The 14,518-nt window shown below is 38.4% G+C and overlaps 1 protein-coding gene across 1 annotated transcript in view; it reads right to left on the bottom strand.

The window, feature by feature from the left end:
• Nucleotides 1–5,639, bottom strand: part of LOC124163430 (LHFPL tetraspan subfamily member 6 protein-like) — a 237,804-nt gene extending 232,165 nt beyond the window's left edge. Inside the window, exon 1 of the mRNA XM_046540341.1 lies at nucleotides 4,721–5,639. The gene's annotated coding sequence lies outside the window, so the exon portion shown is untranslated. The remainder of the gene's footprint in view (nucleotides 1–4,720) is intronic.
• Nucleotides 5,640–14,518: the final 8,879 nt, after the last annotated feature.

The following is a 14,518-nucleotide window of genomic DNA, read 5'->3' as shown; positions in this document are numbered from 1 at the left end:
TTCGTCGATCTTTCTAAGTTCTACCTTCACGTATACGTGCCAGAAAACAGGCGAAAATGTCATCAGCGCTCATCGCAGGCACTTCAAAGTGGAAGATCGTAAGTAGGAGCGGCTCCTTTCAAAGAGCTAACGAGCCGACGACGACGTGAACGCAGAAAAGCAGGCGTGAACTCTAATAAGAGGAAAGCCGTCCGACAAAGGTCAGCCCGCATTCACGAGTGTTCCCTCTCGTACCCGGAAGGCCTGTGCATCAATTCTCATGACTACCTCCTCGCTGCTGGTGATAGAGAGCATTTCTCCCTCCGGCGAAACCAGAGGTTCCGTTCTCCACGTACTTCTAAGCTACGTGATCCAGGCCACCTTCGTCTCCGAGACTGCCGCGTTGATCCGCAAAACTTCATAAATCCCATCATGATTCCGAATAGTGGCCGAAAACTTTTATATTGGTAACCACATTAACGTTTGCTGTGATAATAAAGCGGGACATTGTTGGCCGTTCGCCTAAACCATGCATAAAGTTATTTTTCATTGCTCTACACTTTATCTTTCTTCATACGATTATTCTTAAGCATTAATTAACTATTAAAGTTTGCAAAGATTTGTGGCGTTACTTGATCTGATTCCTTTATGACAATCAGTAAAGAATAAAATTTTGCTAGTTCTCCAATCATTTATTCGCTCGTGACCGGATCTTCTGGCCAGAATTTAAAACACTGCATCGAAACAGGGCACGAGTAAACAAATTATTGTGGAACGAGCAAAGTTTTATACTTTCCGGATTAACGTTAGAATCATTCCCTATACAAAACCTTATCTCACTTACAATGAGATGAGTTCAAGAGACAAAGCAAAGTCTGCTCGCTTTTACAAGAAAGTGATGAATCTAAACAAGTTTACATGATTGAGGTATGATAAATCGAAAATTTTAAATCATAAAATAATGCTCAGATGGGATTGATAGACGAAAGGTAAGACCAACAAGAATAGTAAACCCATCTGCTACCGAATTCAATTCCCACCGGTCGGGGAAGAGACAGCCCCGGTGATGCGGGCGGTAAACCAGGGTAACGCTCGGGACGGAACCGGTGGACGGGATAAGATTTCAATAAGAAAAAAATACGGAATAACTCAAGGATTGGAAGACATAGGACACAGCTGGAAATTAATAAGCAGATGGGATAGAACAAAAAGCTGCAGAGACATGAAGGATCCCTGAATCATTTATTTGATCTCTTTTTAAGGGCCAGCTAGCGAAAAAGCAGCTGTATTTTAGCAGTGCGAGGACGTCTAAAGATATGAGTATATATTCCATAAGTGCCATTATAACCCTCAGCACACTGTGGCAAACCTTGGAGATCAGCTATTATTAAGTGGAATAAGTACGTGCGTAACAAAAGGTCTCTGCAACATTGCTTATAAGAGAAGCGTTTACGATTCTGTGCAAGAAAAAAAAACCTTACACATAAGCTTAGTGGTGTGTTCTTTTGAGATAATAACAGATTGAAATAGGGTACAAAATAAGTATTATAATAATTAAATTTTTTAAACGAGGTCAACTAAATAAGCAACGTGGATAAATGATTAAGAAATCCCACGAAATGAATATACTACCACCGATACCTAAGTTTTCCCCGAACATATCTTTCCACATCTGCATTTTGAGCATGGAAACATTACTCATAATCAACGTATTTTACCTTCCATATAGAAAATATATAACAGAAAAACATCCGAGTTCCAGCGACTCCGATAAAAATAAATTTGAGCTATACAAAACACAAAGCTATTTTAAATCATGATCATCATACTAGAAAGAATATATTATCAGCAAGTGTCCAAATAACGTACATATTGTGACAATAATTTATTACATTTTTCGGATGCTTAGCTAAGTCCTGACGCATGAAACTACGTAAAAGTTCGTATTAGTCAATTGAAATTTCGAAAAAATACAGCGTTTCTTTTAAGCCACCAAACGACGTGGTAAAATTAAAAGTAAAATTGCTGAAATATTAAGACAAATACAATACACTTCGTCTTTGGACCAACCTTCTTGATAAGATCAACACAAAGAATGATTGCCTCGCCAATTCCCGAGCGAGTTTGCAACAAATAATGCCGCGAACATTCAACAAAATGCATTTCAGTTGAATATCTTTTGCATATATCATTATTTAGCACTGCAAAGGCAATTATATTTAGAGTATACCATGGTTTATCAGGTCCATAAAAATCTATCAGCCTCACTAGAATTGGCAGAGGATCTTAAGTCAACATTTTGAAATAACTTGACTCTCATCTCTAATTTGCCAGGGTGAATATGAGCACGTCTTGGGAGCTTTGTAACTTTTCTCTCTCGCAATAGCCGAGTCATGAAGTTTCCGAAAACGAGCAATTTATCTACGGTGCCAACGAACAAAACTTCTCGAAGAGGCAAAAACAGGTCACAAAACACGCTTCAGGCTGTGAAAGGGGCCACACGAACTAAATGCGAGAACCTCACTCTAATCTCTCCTCAGCTTAAAAATGTTGCTCAGGCTCAAAGGAATGGGAACCAAAAACCGAGCGAGTGAATCGACGAAATCAGCAAAAAAAAAAACATTTCGGCGTATATACCCTTATGCAATGCAATGAAGGCCGAAATATTTCAGTGAGTAATTTAGGACAATCAAAAAAACATCGAATTTACACTAACGGGTATATTCTACTTCTTTCTAACTTCATCCTCAGTGATTCAAACCGAAGATTGATCGATCTTTCATGGTTCTTGATCTTTCTTGATTTATTACAAGTTTATTGATCATCATGTAAATCCAATTTAATTTATGAATATATTTTACATAACGGCTTCAATGATATTTCAAATCAAATATATCAAATTTTTAACACAATATTTCAAGAAAATTGTGTTAAAAATTTGCGTTATGTTTTCAGTTCAACTTGCATAGATCGATTATTCATATTAATACTGATTTATACTTTGTTTACTGATTTATACTTTGTTTAATTTTTGTAAATATCTACATTCGAACTGTACATTTGAGCTCCTCTACTTTCGAACTGTATATTTAAACTTATTGCTGATGGGGCTTAATGACAATAAAATCTTCACCTATTTATTTATGAATATTTAAAATTCAGAGTAGGGGGGCAGTTCCTTGCCCTGGACCATATCTCCGAGGATGCTGGTTGAGTTGACGGATGCACCAGGGATTTGAACCCCGGAACCCTCGATCAGCAGCCCACTTAAAGACCATGCCACCCATAACTTTAACCTCAGACGAAAATATTTTTTTTTAATTAATCTTTGGACGCAGAATTGAAGCGGAAACTTACTCGTCCTTCCAGCTGTACTAATTCGATTTCATGATTTCTGTTGCCATTGTAAACCTACTACGGGCGAATGAATTGGACTGAAAACCAACTTCAGAAAATATGCGTATATTTTTAAAATTAGATTGCCGCATGAAAGAAAAAGTCCGAATCAACAAACAATGCAATATCGTCATGAAATTCAGATGGGTTTACGTGTCTTGATCCCAGAATAGGGCAAAACATTGAATAATAGGAAGGAGTTTTCACACAGAATGTGTTCATAATGAAGCCCAGGATATAGTCTCCCCTTGATTGCTATCTACTATCAAATATTTAAAATTAAGATGCACATCTGGTGGCATGTAAGTGATAATCACCGCGCTAGATTGAAATTAGAGAAGAACACACAAATATTTACCTCTATGCATAAGAATTGCTATTACCGTGGCCCACCCAACCACGCATGATTAAGGAAAAGGCTTACCCACCGTTAAGGGTCGGGTAACATGTAGGAACTCGGGCAAAACCCACTAATTGCTGCGCCCATTAACTTGCAATTTGCAGGGTGAGCCGTCTAGAATGAACAGATAATGAACCATTTTAATTGAAAGAGCAGTCAACAAAGCCGTGGACCTCCTGCAAAGCTAACGGTAGCAGTGTCGAATAAGGAAAATTTAAAATAACATGGACTATTAGTAGGTAGCGGAAAATTCTCCAATGCTGGGCAATACGGCCACGTGAGGCCTGAAATTCAACGGTAACCCTAGGTCATACATGCTAGATGCCGAGAATATGTAGGACATAAGTTGACAGATTGGAGGAAATTCTGAAAACGAATGAGACCTATAATATAAATATCAAAAGAGTTGATAACACGCTTACACAATACTGACTTCCCTGTTTAAGTGATGTATCAGAAAAATTAGACTGATTTACTGATCAAATCGATGGTTCGCGAGGTCACTTCGTGGAATGGTGACATGATAAATCCAAAAATAATCGTTGTTTTATTACAAACAGTATTTATTGAAAACTATACCGGTTTCCACCTTTTCAGGTCATTATCATGAGGTAAGAGAACTTAAGATAAGGAGTTATATTCCCTCGTGATAATGAATTGAAAAGGCTTATACCGGTAGTTTTCAATAAATACTGCGAGGAATATAATGTCTATTATAGAATTTATTATTTACTGAACTATGAAGTCACAGTATTGTACAATGAATAGAATATATAGGCCAAATCGGGACTCTGAGGTAAATACATCCTTACAAAAGTAAATGATTTGTCAACCTTATTTCTAGACATTATAATAACAAATTTATCACCAAATCAAATTTAAAATCTCACTTATAGCTCAGGAGGTCACGAGAGGATCTTATATTCTATGAAGCAATGAAGTTACCTCGGTCAAATTCCCCTGTGTACTCCTGCCTCCTTGAAATATCTTGCGTCACCTTTGGAATCCAAAAACACTTTTTTTATTTCATCTCCAAACTTGCGAGGAGAAAGCCGAAGAAGCCAAATCCAAGGGAGGTCACGTGCAAGCTTGGAGACGAAAACAAACTCGCTGGAAGTGGTCGTACGCGCTCCGTTCCTCGTTCCTCACTCACTACTCTGACCGTAAACGTACACACGACTGTACCCGCACCTATCTTCTTTTCCGAACTCTGGGAATCTTTTTCTTCACAGAAAGAATCCTGCAGTGACCTCCACAATATTATCTGTTCTTAATGTTTTTCAGAGGATGGAAAACACAGATAAACTGCGGAAGGGAAAACTTAAACACACGGTAGAAACTTGAAGAGTAAACACGCACAGCGATATTCACATTTTCCACCAAAACAGAAGAGACAAATTCCTATGCCTCAAAGAGCAACAAATAAAATTCGTATCCGCGTAGGACGAGAGGGTATTTCCACCTTACGAGACACTTGTATGCTTCAGCTAGAGAAGATCTCTCCCTTGAGCTACACCCGCAGGAATATCTCTTCTTTTGAAACTCCTAGAGAAGTGAAGAAGGAAAAGTTGGTCGACCTTCGTGAGAACAGCCCAAGGAGGAAGAAGGGTCGAAGAACGTCCGAAAGGGATGATCGCTAGCTTCCCACACGGCGGAAAAAAAACACGCAGCACTTCTACAGCCAAGTTGAAGTATTCTGTTCGAAAGATGAAATTGTTGAGACCTTCCTCCCGACTAGAAATACGGGAGCGAAGTGTTGGGAGAACTTCCGAGGGACCTCGGCGTAACAAAGGAACACGACAAAAGTGTGAAGCGGTGCGCGACACGCGAAAAACACCAATGTAGGTATCCTCAACAGCCGGCGCTCGCCAAGCGACTGACGGAGAATTTACGAAAGGCAGCCGACTTGCTTTTGCCTCCCCCTCCTTTCCCTCTCTCGCCCCTCCCTATTATTTACCCCTCCTTCCCCTCCGACAGCCTACCTTCCCCTCCGACGAACAGTCCCTAGCCGAGCGGCCTCTCTTATTGGAAGCAGACGCGGCGACGCCGGGCGAGCAGTGTTGAGTTGTCGGGGCACATGGCAACGCTCCCAGCATCCACGGGAAAACAAAACACTCCCACGAAACCGACCGAGGAATTTTGTGTGGCTCTTGCAGGGACGGCCAGGCTCTTTCCTGTGTTATTTTTTTTTATTTTTAAACGTTCCGAAATATTATACGTTTGTATATGCACATGTGGGACACGGCGGAGAACGAAACGGTCGAGGAGTTATGCTTACGATTGCTCCCCTTATACTTGTTTGAAAGCTATATGTAATGCTGCATTAAGGTTCATATGTCCAGCACAGCATATACGAGCGTGTTTATCGAGTGTTTTGTTTGACGCTATCTCTTTCAACGGAAGAACACGGCCTTTAATTTAAGTGGGCTTAATTATGCGCTTTGGTGGTTTTCGTTATTTTTATCGTTTATTAAAGAGAAATTTGTATTCGTTTGGGTAGAAATAAATGTTAAATAAGTAAATAATTTTATTATTTTTGTCATGTTGATGTTCACCCGCGATATCATGGCTCAAACACGAAAATTCATATCAGGTACTTAACAGCTATAATTATTTCAATGTTCATGCTACTTGTGATGAATTCGGAATTCGGAATTAATTCCCTTACATGGAACCCCGTCAAAAATATGCTCCACGAAATTTGGAGCATAATAAAATGTTATAGGAAAGGTATTTGATAATGTAGTAATAGCCGAAACCAGTATCTAATAAAATAGAAAAAAATTATAAACTTGAGGAAGAAACAAACTTTCCTTCATTATCAATAGTATTGGAACACCAACAAATGACGAACTTAGAATTTATGATAACATTTTAAAAAGCCTCTAAAGAAAACTTTAAGTGAACCAGCGTCGCGGCGCACAGTGGTCGGGATCCGGAAAAAGGCGGACAGCAATCATTTTTTCCACGTTCTTGAAACTCGCTTTGACTATGTACGTTATGTAGAAATACATGTCTGGAGCATCAAATTTTAAGTTTAGTTTTTTTTATAAAATATTTTTTAACTAGCAATTAAATGAATTGGGTCAATGTAGCACTATTTCTACCGAAAACGTGCTTTTTCTGTTTTTTTTGTCCAAATTAAGCATTTTAAATTTGTGTCCTTACATCTCCAACCATATTGGTATACTAAATTCGTAGCCTTATATTATAGACATTACACCGTCATAAAAATCTATGGATCAACCATTTGGTGACGTTGATGGCTGCTTTAGGAGTAATTGAAATTTGTGGAAGCGTAGGCAAAAATTCTCATAAATGTTGCCATGGCGCCTTCGTCACCCCGAGAAAAGGGAAATCCTGCTGGGACGTCCAGTTTCTTTTCCTCCTGTTCACATATTTACCCGTTCCGAAAAATTACACATGCGAGAAGAGGCAGAGGGGCATACGCTTCTAGCCCTGGTCTTCTGTTCTCAAGTCCTCATATTCCCCCTCCCTATGCCGAGGACAAACCTGAGAATATGCGCCCATGCGCGCTCGTAAAGGCAGCGCCGTGTTTGTCACTGCGGAGGAGCGATGTCTGACGCGTGAGCGGTGTTTTGATGATCTCGGACGTGTCCGGAAATTTAAAGAACTCGTGCTGGTATTAATCTCAATTCACTACTCTAAGCAACGCAGAGAAGTACGTATTATGGTGCCGTCTTCCTACTCATTGTGATGGATTAGTCCCAATAGGTAGGTGCAGCGAATAGAGCGTCTAAATTGACAAGGTCGAGAGTACATAAGTGTTCATTCCCTGTATGACCATGAACATATTTAAATTCTGATGTATGAGAAGAGAAATCGAATAGACCAAAGGTCTTGATGGATCGAATACTGTACTAAACATCTTATTGCAGGGAAGAATGTAAGGTGAGCCTGGGAAGGTGAGGACAGGAATAGGTTTTGAGATTAGAAAGAAAGGGAGCAAGACTTGTAAATTGCAGGGGGACCAATTTAGGAGGGGATAGCGTAGTTCAAAAACTCCTCGATACCTTAATCAGTAGATTAATTAAATAATAACCGATCCACGATTAAGGAGCAGATAAAGGCGATAATTAGCGAAAGATTAACCAGAAGCAAAGAAATACAGTTCTAAATTTATCGGCATAATTAGTGTAAAATTTGTTGGACGTAAAAATAATCGTCTGTAATCTGTTGCTAAAATAAGGGAAATAGATTTAAAAAAGCCTTTCATATAATTAAGCACGAGGCAAAAAATCTAACATCCTAGATGTTAAATGAGAATGCGATCCGAACTTTTACTAATACGAGGGTACACGATGAAACCACCGTCGAATAAAAGCTTCGGTGCGGACATGGAATCGTTTATCATCAAATATGATTGTTCACGAACAGCTTCAAGGTAGATGCTTATTATTTTTTTCTAAGCTGGTAAATACTAAATGGAACCAAACGTAAGTTTTAATTAGATTCGCCATCACTATCATACGAACTAAAGTGAGATATATCAGCTTAGTAAGCAATTACACTAAAAAAAGGACAATACTGCCGATTTTGATTGTAAATATGTACTGTATACTCATAGATAGCCCAGCATGAATTCGAAAATAGGCATGGTATGCATTTATAATAGTCCAGGTAATAACTGACTGGTGTAAGTAAAGTAATTAATCCATTACAAGTACGATAATAAAGACATACAATCAAGCACTTAGCATATATCCCATACGGTTAGCGTTCGATTTTCGATGCGAAATCTCAAATAATATGATCAGATGTAATATAGACTGTTACCATAAAATAATGGGAATAAAGAAATTGACCCAACATAAGTATTCTACATTGTTGAATTTCTTTACTCTCTCCGCGAAGAAATTCGAGGCAAATACATTCCCAGGGCAAACATATAGATGGCGTCTTTTAAATTGATTGCTAGGTATTCTCGCTAAACAAGATAATTAGAGCGAGTAAAAAAATAATTTTAAGTCAGCGGCGCTTGACACACATTTCTCATATTTTCGCATTCGGAATGAAATCTTGCAAATCGAATGACCTTCGAGAAAGACATGCAACGAAAAAGATTGGTGAGAATAATATCGTGCTGGTTCGGATTTTATTTTCATAAGGATTTACCCCTGGGAAATCTAAACTACAAATAAATACTTCGGCTTCTAATTGCTTCCACGATGATTACGAGATTACCGATCCATATGTGGTTTATTGCTTGTTTGAACGCATAAAAGCGGAATGCGGACACGTTTTTTTTCCCAACTGCGGCAACCCATGGTGATAAATCATTGAGAGAGCTTTTATTGCTAAACTTTCCCGGGGGATAAATAACCTCACGAATAGGGAGGGCTTGACTGCGTTGTCCCGCGCACCCCGTAAGTACTTTCTTCCCCGAGGCAGGTGTTGTAGTTGGCCCATTATTTCTCTTTATTTTTTTTAATCCGACCCCGTCTCTTAAGGTCATGAGTCGCGGTTCTAAAGATCCGAGATTAAATCTCACATACGTGCCCTGGCGACGCTGCATCATATCAAATAAACCCAAAGTTTTTTTTCTCTTCATTTTTCACTACTTAGCTTATATCATGAAGACATTATTAACGAGGCATTATATAAAAAGGCTGAAATTAAAATGATCGCAGACATTATACGGGAGCAGCCTACAAAATACTTCGAAGGCTAGAAAATAAATGAAGAAGTACTCATGAAAGACTTAACTATCCCAAAAAATAACAGTCTTGTCTTCATTTTTCACTACTTAGCTTATTTCATGAAGACATTAATAACTAGGCATTATATAAAAAGGCTGAAATTAAAATGATCGCAGACATTATACGGGAGCAGCCAACAAAATACTTCGAAGGCTAGAAAAGAAATGAAGAAGTACTCATTAAAGACTTACCTATGCCAAAAAAATAACAGCTGGCATATAAAAGAACATAGGGGTGTCATTAAGTTTAGGCAAGGGTAGCCTAGAATACGGGGTAAAAGAAGTGACATAATTTCGAAAAATAGATAATTGCACGTCGCATAACCTTGTTAGAGCGTACGCTTTATCGCAGAGAAAAAATACTTGCGCTCGAGCCATTACGACAATTATAAAGAATGAACATTTGCTTCACACAAAGACAAAATACGTTATATCTTCTTATAGTACCAAACAAGTTTTTTGTGGATTTTGACATTTATGGACCTACTTTACAATTTCGTGATTAGTTTTGGACCGTGAGCAAATAAATGAATTAAATGCATAGGATTTAAAGGAATAAATAATTCTTAAAATTGCGGAACAATGTAAGAAGTCACAACTAGCTATCAATAAAGCAGACCATCCGTAGGTACAATGATAAAGTCAGTAGTCATTTAACCCACTATCAGTTCCACCACAGTCTCCATAGTGAATATACCATTCTAAAATATATGTTTGGCAAACACTTACGACTTATGATAAATATTTTCGAGCGATAAATAAAAATTCACAGTGAAAAATGTTATAAATTCCATAGATATTTAAATAAATTTTTATCGTCGCCCTAAAATGCTGTTTTTCTGAATATTAGTCAGTATATACCCAAAGAAAATTGTTTTAAGCACCGAAAAATCAGTTTTTATCAAAGATCATTTGTAAAAATAGCAAAAGAAAGAGAAAATGCATTCAAAGAGAATTCTGATGGCTCTTGTAACAAGTCAAAACGTCTTTTTTTAATACAAGTCAAATAAGTTTCCCATCGATGATTGAAAGAATAACACAAAAATAAATAGAGAAAAAAGATAAATGTTTGAACTAACTCTCTATAGTGAGGAAAATGTACTTCCCGTCTTGCTGCATATATCAATGCAAGTAATCGATATACGCATATCAAATTTTTAACATCATCGCTGACTTCACATTCCCTTATTTACCGGAGCTGGGTGAAATAGTGCTTACTGAGATGCGCGCATTTCTGCCCATAATGGTGTCATGCTGAGTACAGAGAATAAGGCACGGCGTTATGCAGAGGTGCGCAGTTATTACAGAAGGAAAAAGACATTATGGAAATGTTCGCTATAATAGCATGAAAGGGGTTCACTCCATGAGTAACGTCAGGGGAGAATAGATGCTCTAGTGATGGACAGAATAATAGAGTTTGTTCCGTACCAATGTGATAATGGGACCATAAAAGGGGAATGTAGACTCGTAACAGGAATAATCCGTAGAAGTTCATTTTATAGATTTACAAAGACGTGAAATGTAGAGGAGATCACTCATGCTTTTATGTGCGTATGCGAATACGAATGTATGTACATACCTATGCGAATGAAGTGTCAAGAAAAAGTTCCTTCTCCCTTCACCATTTCTTAATTTAGCTCGGCTTAATGCAGATGCTTAAAATGACGAAGATGAACACATTACTGAGAATGTTCATTGAAAATCACTGCTCATATGTGTCCCATAAATTTTCTATGTGATTTTAATTAATACAAAAGTAACGCGCATAAATATGAAATCGGCATTCCTGCGCGAAAGTATGGCATGATGAGATGAAATGACAAAAAGATGAATCACCCTCAGGCCTTAACAGGCATCAGTTTAAAAGAGATTTTTTTTCAAAATTATTTATTCGAAAAAAATATTGAAAATAATTGAGTGTGCTTCTCAAAGGTGTAGATGATATATATAAAATCATAATCAGTTCATAACCCATCGCACTTAAAAGATTTTTGGAGAATGTAGAGAGCGTAAACGTATATTTTTTAAGGCGGAGAAAAAAATCATTTAGTTTGCATCTAATTTAACGCTCCACAAACAGGATTTGCGCCATTGAAGCCATTTCTTGACTAAATATCGTAATTGTTCATCGAAATATAATACGAGAGCAAAATTTAAATATTCCACGAGATTTTTCAATTTGCTAATATGCCTGCATAATACACTAGCGAAAGAAATCGATCGATCATATTCAAAGCACTACTCCTAATTTAATCATTCCCTCCCATTGACGAGGGGAGATAAACGATACACTTTCATGCATATGCGAGAAGTCCGTGTTCTTTAATCCATGGGTCAGCCTCCCACGTAATTTATTCATCCGTCCAGGTGTTCCGCCTTCGCATTTCCTTTCTTCTTACAGGTTCACCATCTTCTGCCCGTCCTCAGACACTACTCAAGCTTTGAAACACACCATGCTTGCGAAACCATAAAAAGCTTTAAAACGTTTGCAGCGAGGAAAACCAGTTAAATGAAAACAAGAGTAAAAAAAAGCGGGAATTTCTCAAGATCTATTGAGACGAGTAGTTGTTTTCTGCCCTTTCGCAGAGTGCCATCTACTAAAAAATCCACTCCTTTGACTTCAAACTACCTTCAGTAACGATACGTGGAAATGCAATTTCCAAACCTTGGATTCCACGCCTGATTAGAGCGAAACTGGACTAAATTCGTCTCCAAGCATTACGTACAGAGACGGGCAGTGTATAGTCATTGAAATTATAGTGAGTAATTGATTTATATTTTTCAGATAAAAGTTGCACGCAAAATTTTCTGAAAGAGTAGTACACCTGCGTTCATAGTACCCATTAACGTGTATATTACATTAACGGTTAAACTTGGAAATTTTGATATCCCCGTGTACTCGACGCTCTCAGGTTTCATGGAACCGATTCAACATATTAAATTCCAACGCTAACTTAGTTTTTACACACAAAAACTTTATTTGAGCGATCAGTGAGTGAAAGTCTCACTTCATCGTCAGGCATATCCTCTACAATTCTGTTGAAATTTTGAGGTTAAAATGTGCGCCAAAAAAGGAGTCGCTTAGGTAAATATTTCTTTCTATGAAACAACGAAGTTCGCGTTATTATCTAGATGTTTTTCATTCTGGTAAGGCTACATCTGATTATGTGAACTCCTCATGCCCTCTCACACCTTACTAAGGCACACCCATGCCGCTCGAAAAGTCTTGAAAATTCTTGAGACGAAATGCTTGTTAAAACTTACGTCATTGGCTCGAAGATTTCGGGCTCATGGATTTGACCCTTTGCAACATTTATCGGTATCTTAAAGTTGAAGGGTTAGCCTCAGAACTTATTGGGGTGTATAGTTTCTATATGTTAGTACTGACAGTGTTGATATGGCCTTCATCTATATAAATATGTAGCATTTCAAGGTAATAACGCAAGTGTGTAAGTGACGCATGTAATTAGGTAGCAAGTGATCTGTAGCGAAGTAGAGGATACAATACAACCGGTCGTAAGATATTTATGAGTTCTGTTTGGAAAGAAGTTTTGAAACTGGCAAATCTCGTTTAAAATGTTAGAAAATTTTCAAATATTGTTGCCAAAACATTTTACGATGCTAGAGTATCATGAAAAAAGCGCACTTGATAGTGAAATCAAAACCCGGTAGAATCAAAAATTACCAATCAAAAAGCAATATTTGATACACCATCTCTCTTCAGGAAGGAACTTTTGCACCAAATTTCAAGCATCCAAACTATGTATACTCAGGCTGGCATTCCTATCGACCCATCATCCTGGTCAGCCATTTGTTAGACCCAGCTATCATATCCACTCAATTATAATATCAGCAAACAAAGGGCAAACCTCCCCAAAGAACACAGAAGGGGGGAAATGGACCGAGATGTATATCTTTAGGAAGCTTGGCGGTTATCAAATGTGCGGAATACGGTCGCATCCGTATTCCGCACATTTTATGACCGCCAAACCGGGCTGAAAAAAGGTCCACCAATCCCTGCGTCAGTAATCCGCAAATGACCAGTGACTATTTCTTCCTTTTGTGAATAGAATTCTCGGGATGTTCGTAAAAACTAAAACAAATAGAAAGAAAAACGCTCTACTTATCCCTTGTGAGAGAATAGCTTGTGAGACATCATGTAGAGTACGCTATCGGTAAATGGGATCCTCATGAGAGCATATGGCTTAATCAACGAGCTGGAGTGCTTACAGTTGGTTTATGGTTTGATCAGTTATGTCTCATAAATGCATCGACCAGCTAACAAACAACTATTTTTTTCGCAATAAATCAAGGTGCTCTTTCTGCCTATAGGTACCAGACATATGTAGCCTAGATCTGTTTATGCCTGCTTAAGATCCGAGATACGACCTGTTGCCGTTGGCAAAGCGGCGATATGCAAAGTTTGGACTCTTGCGGTTAGGAAAGGGATAATACGCTTAATACAAACAGTCACGGTCAGGGCAGCTTTGGGCACTGAGTGAGTGGAAAAACGGACGTTCTGAACTACCTAAGCAAGTAAAATGTGCGGAGTACGGGTGAGGAGTAGTGTTCTAACAAATCCGTGGCGTTGAACCCTTGACAAAGACACACAGTGGCGTCGACTCCATGGGGCTTGAGGAGGCCCGAGCCCCCTCAAAAAGTCGAAATGGATGTGAGGAAAAAATGTGTCAGGCTTGTGGATTTTCCCCGGGATGTACAGATATCGGATTCGAGTTATCAGGGTTCTACTGTTGATCATATGACTCCTTTAAAATGCTTAAAAAACTTAAAACTCACTACTTATAAAATTTCCCGGGGCAAGATCCCCGGTTTGGGCCCCCCCAATATTTTTTGTAAGTAGGCATCCCTGAAGACACATTAAGTGTCTAAACCGTTTGGGTTAAACAAACGCTGGGTGGAAAATTATTGACTGTAAGTCGTTAATACTACAACCAACATCGATAGGGGTCTAAATTAAACAACGGGCCACTTCATGCGACATTTCCAGTGGAAAATTTCAGTGC

The sequence above is a fragment of the Ischnura elegans genome, chromosome 8 (assembly GCF_921293095.1).
Source record: "Ischnura elegans chromosome 8, ioIscEleg1.1, whole genome shotgun sequence".
Taxonomy (NCBI): domain Eukaryota; kingdom Metazoa; phylum Arthropoda; class Insecta; order Odonata; family Coenagrionidae; genus Ischnura; species Ischnura elegans.
This window is presented reverse-complemented; position numbering and strand designations above follow the sequence as displayed.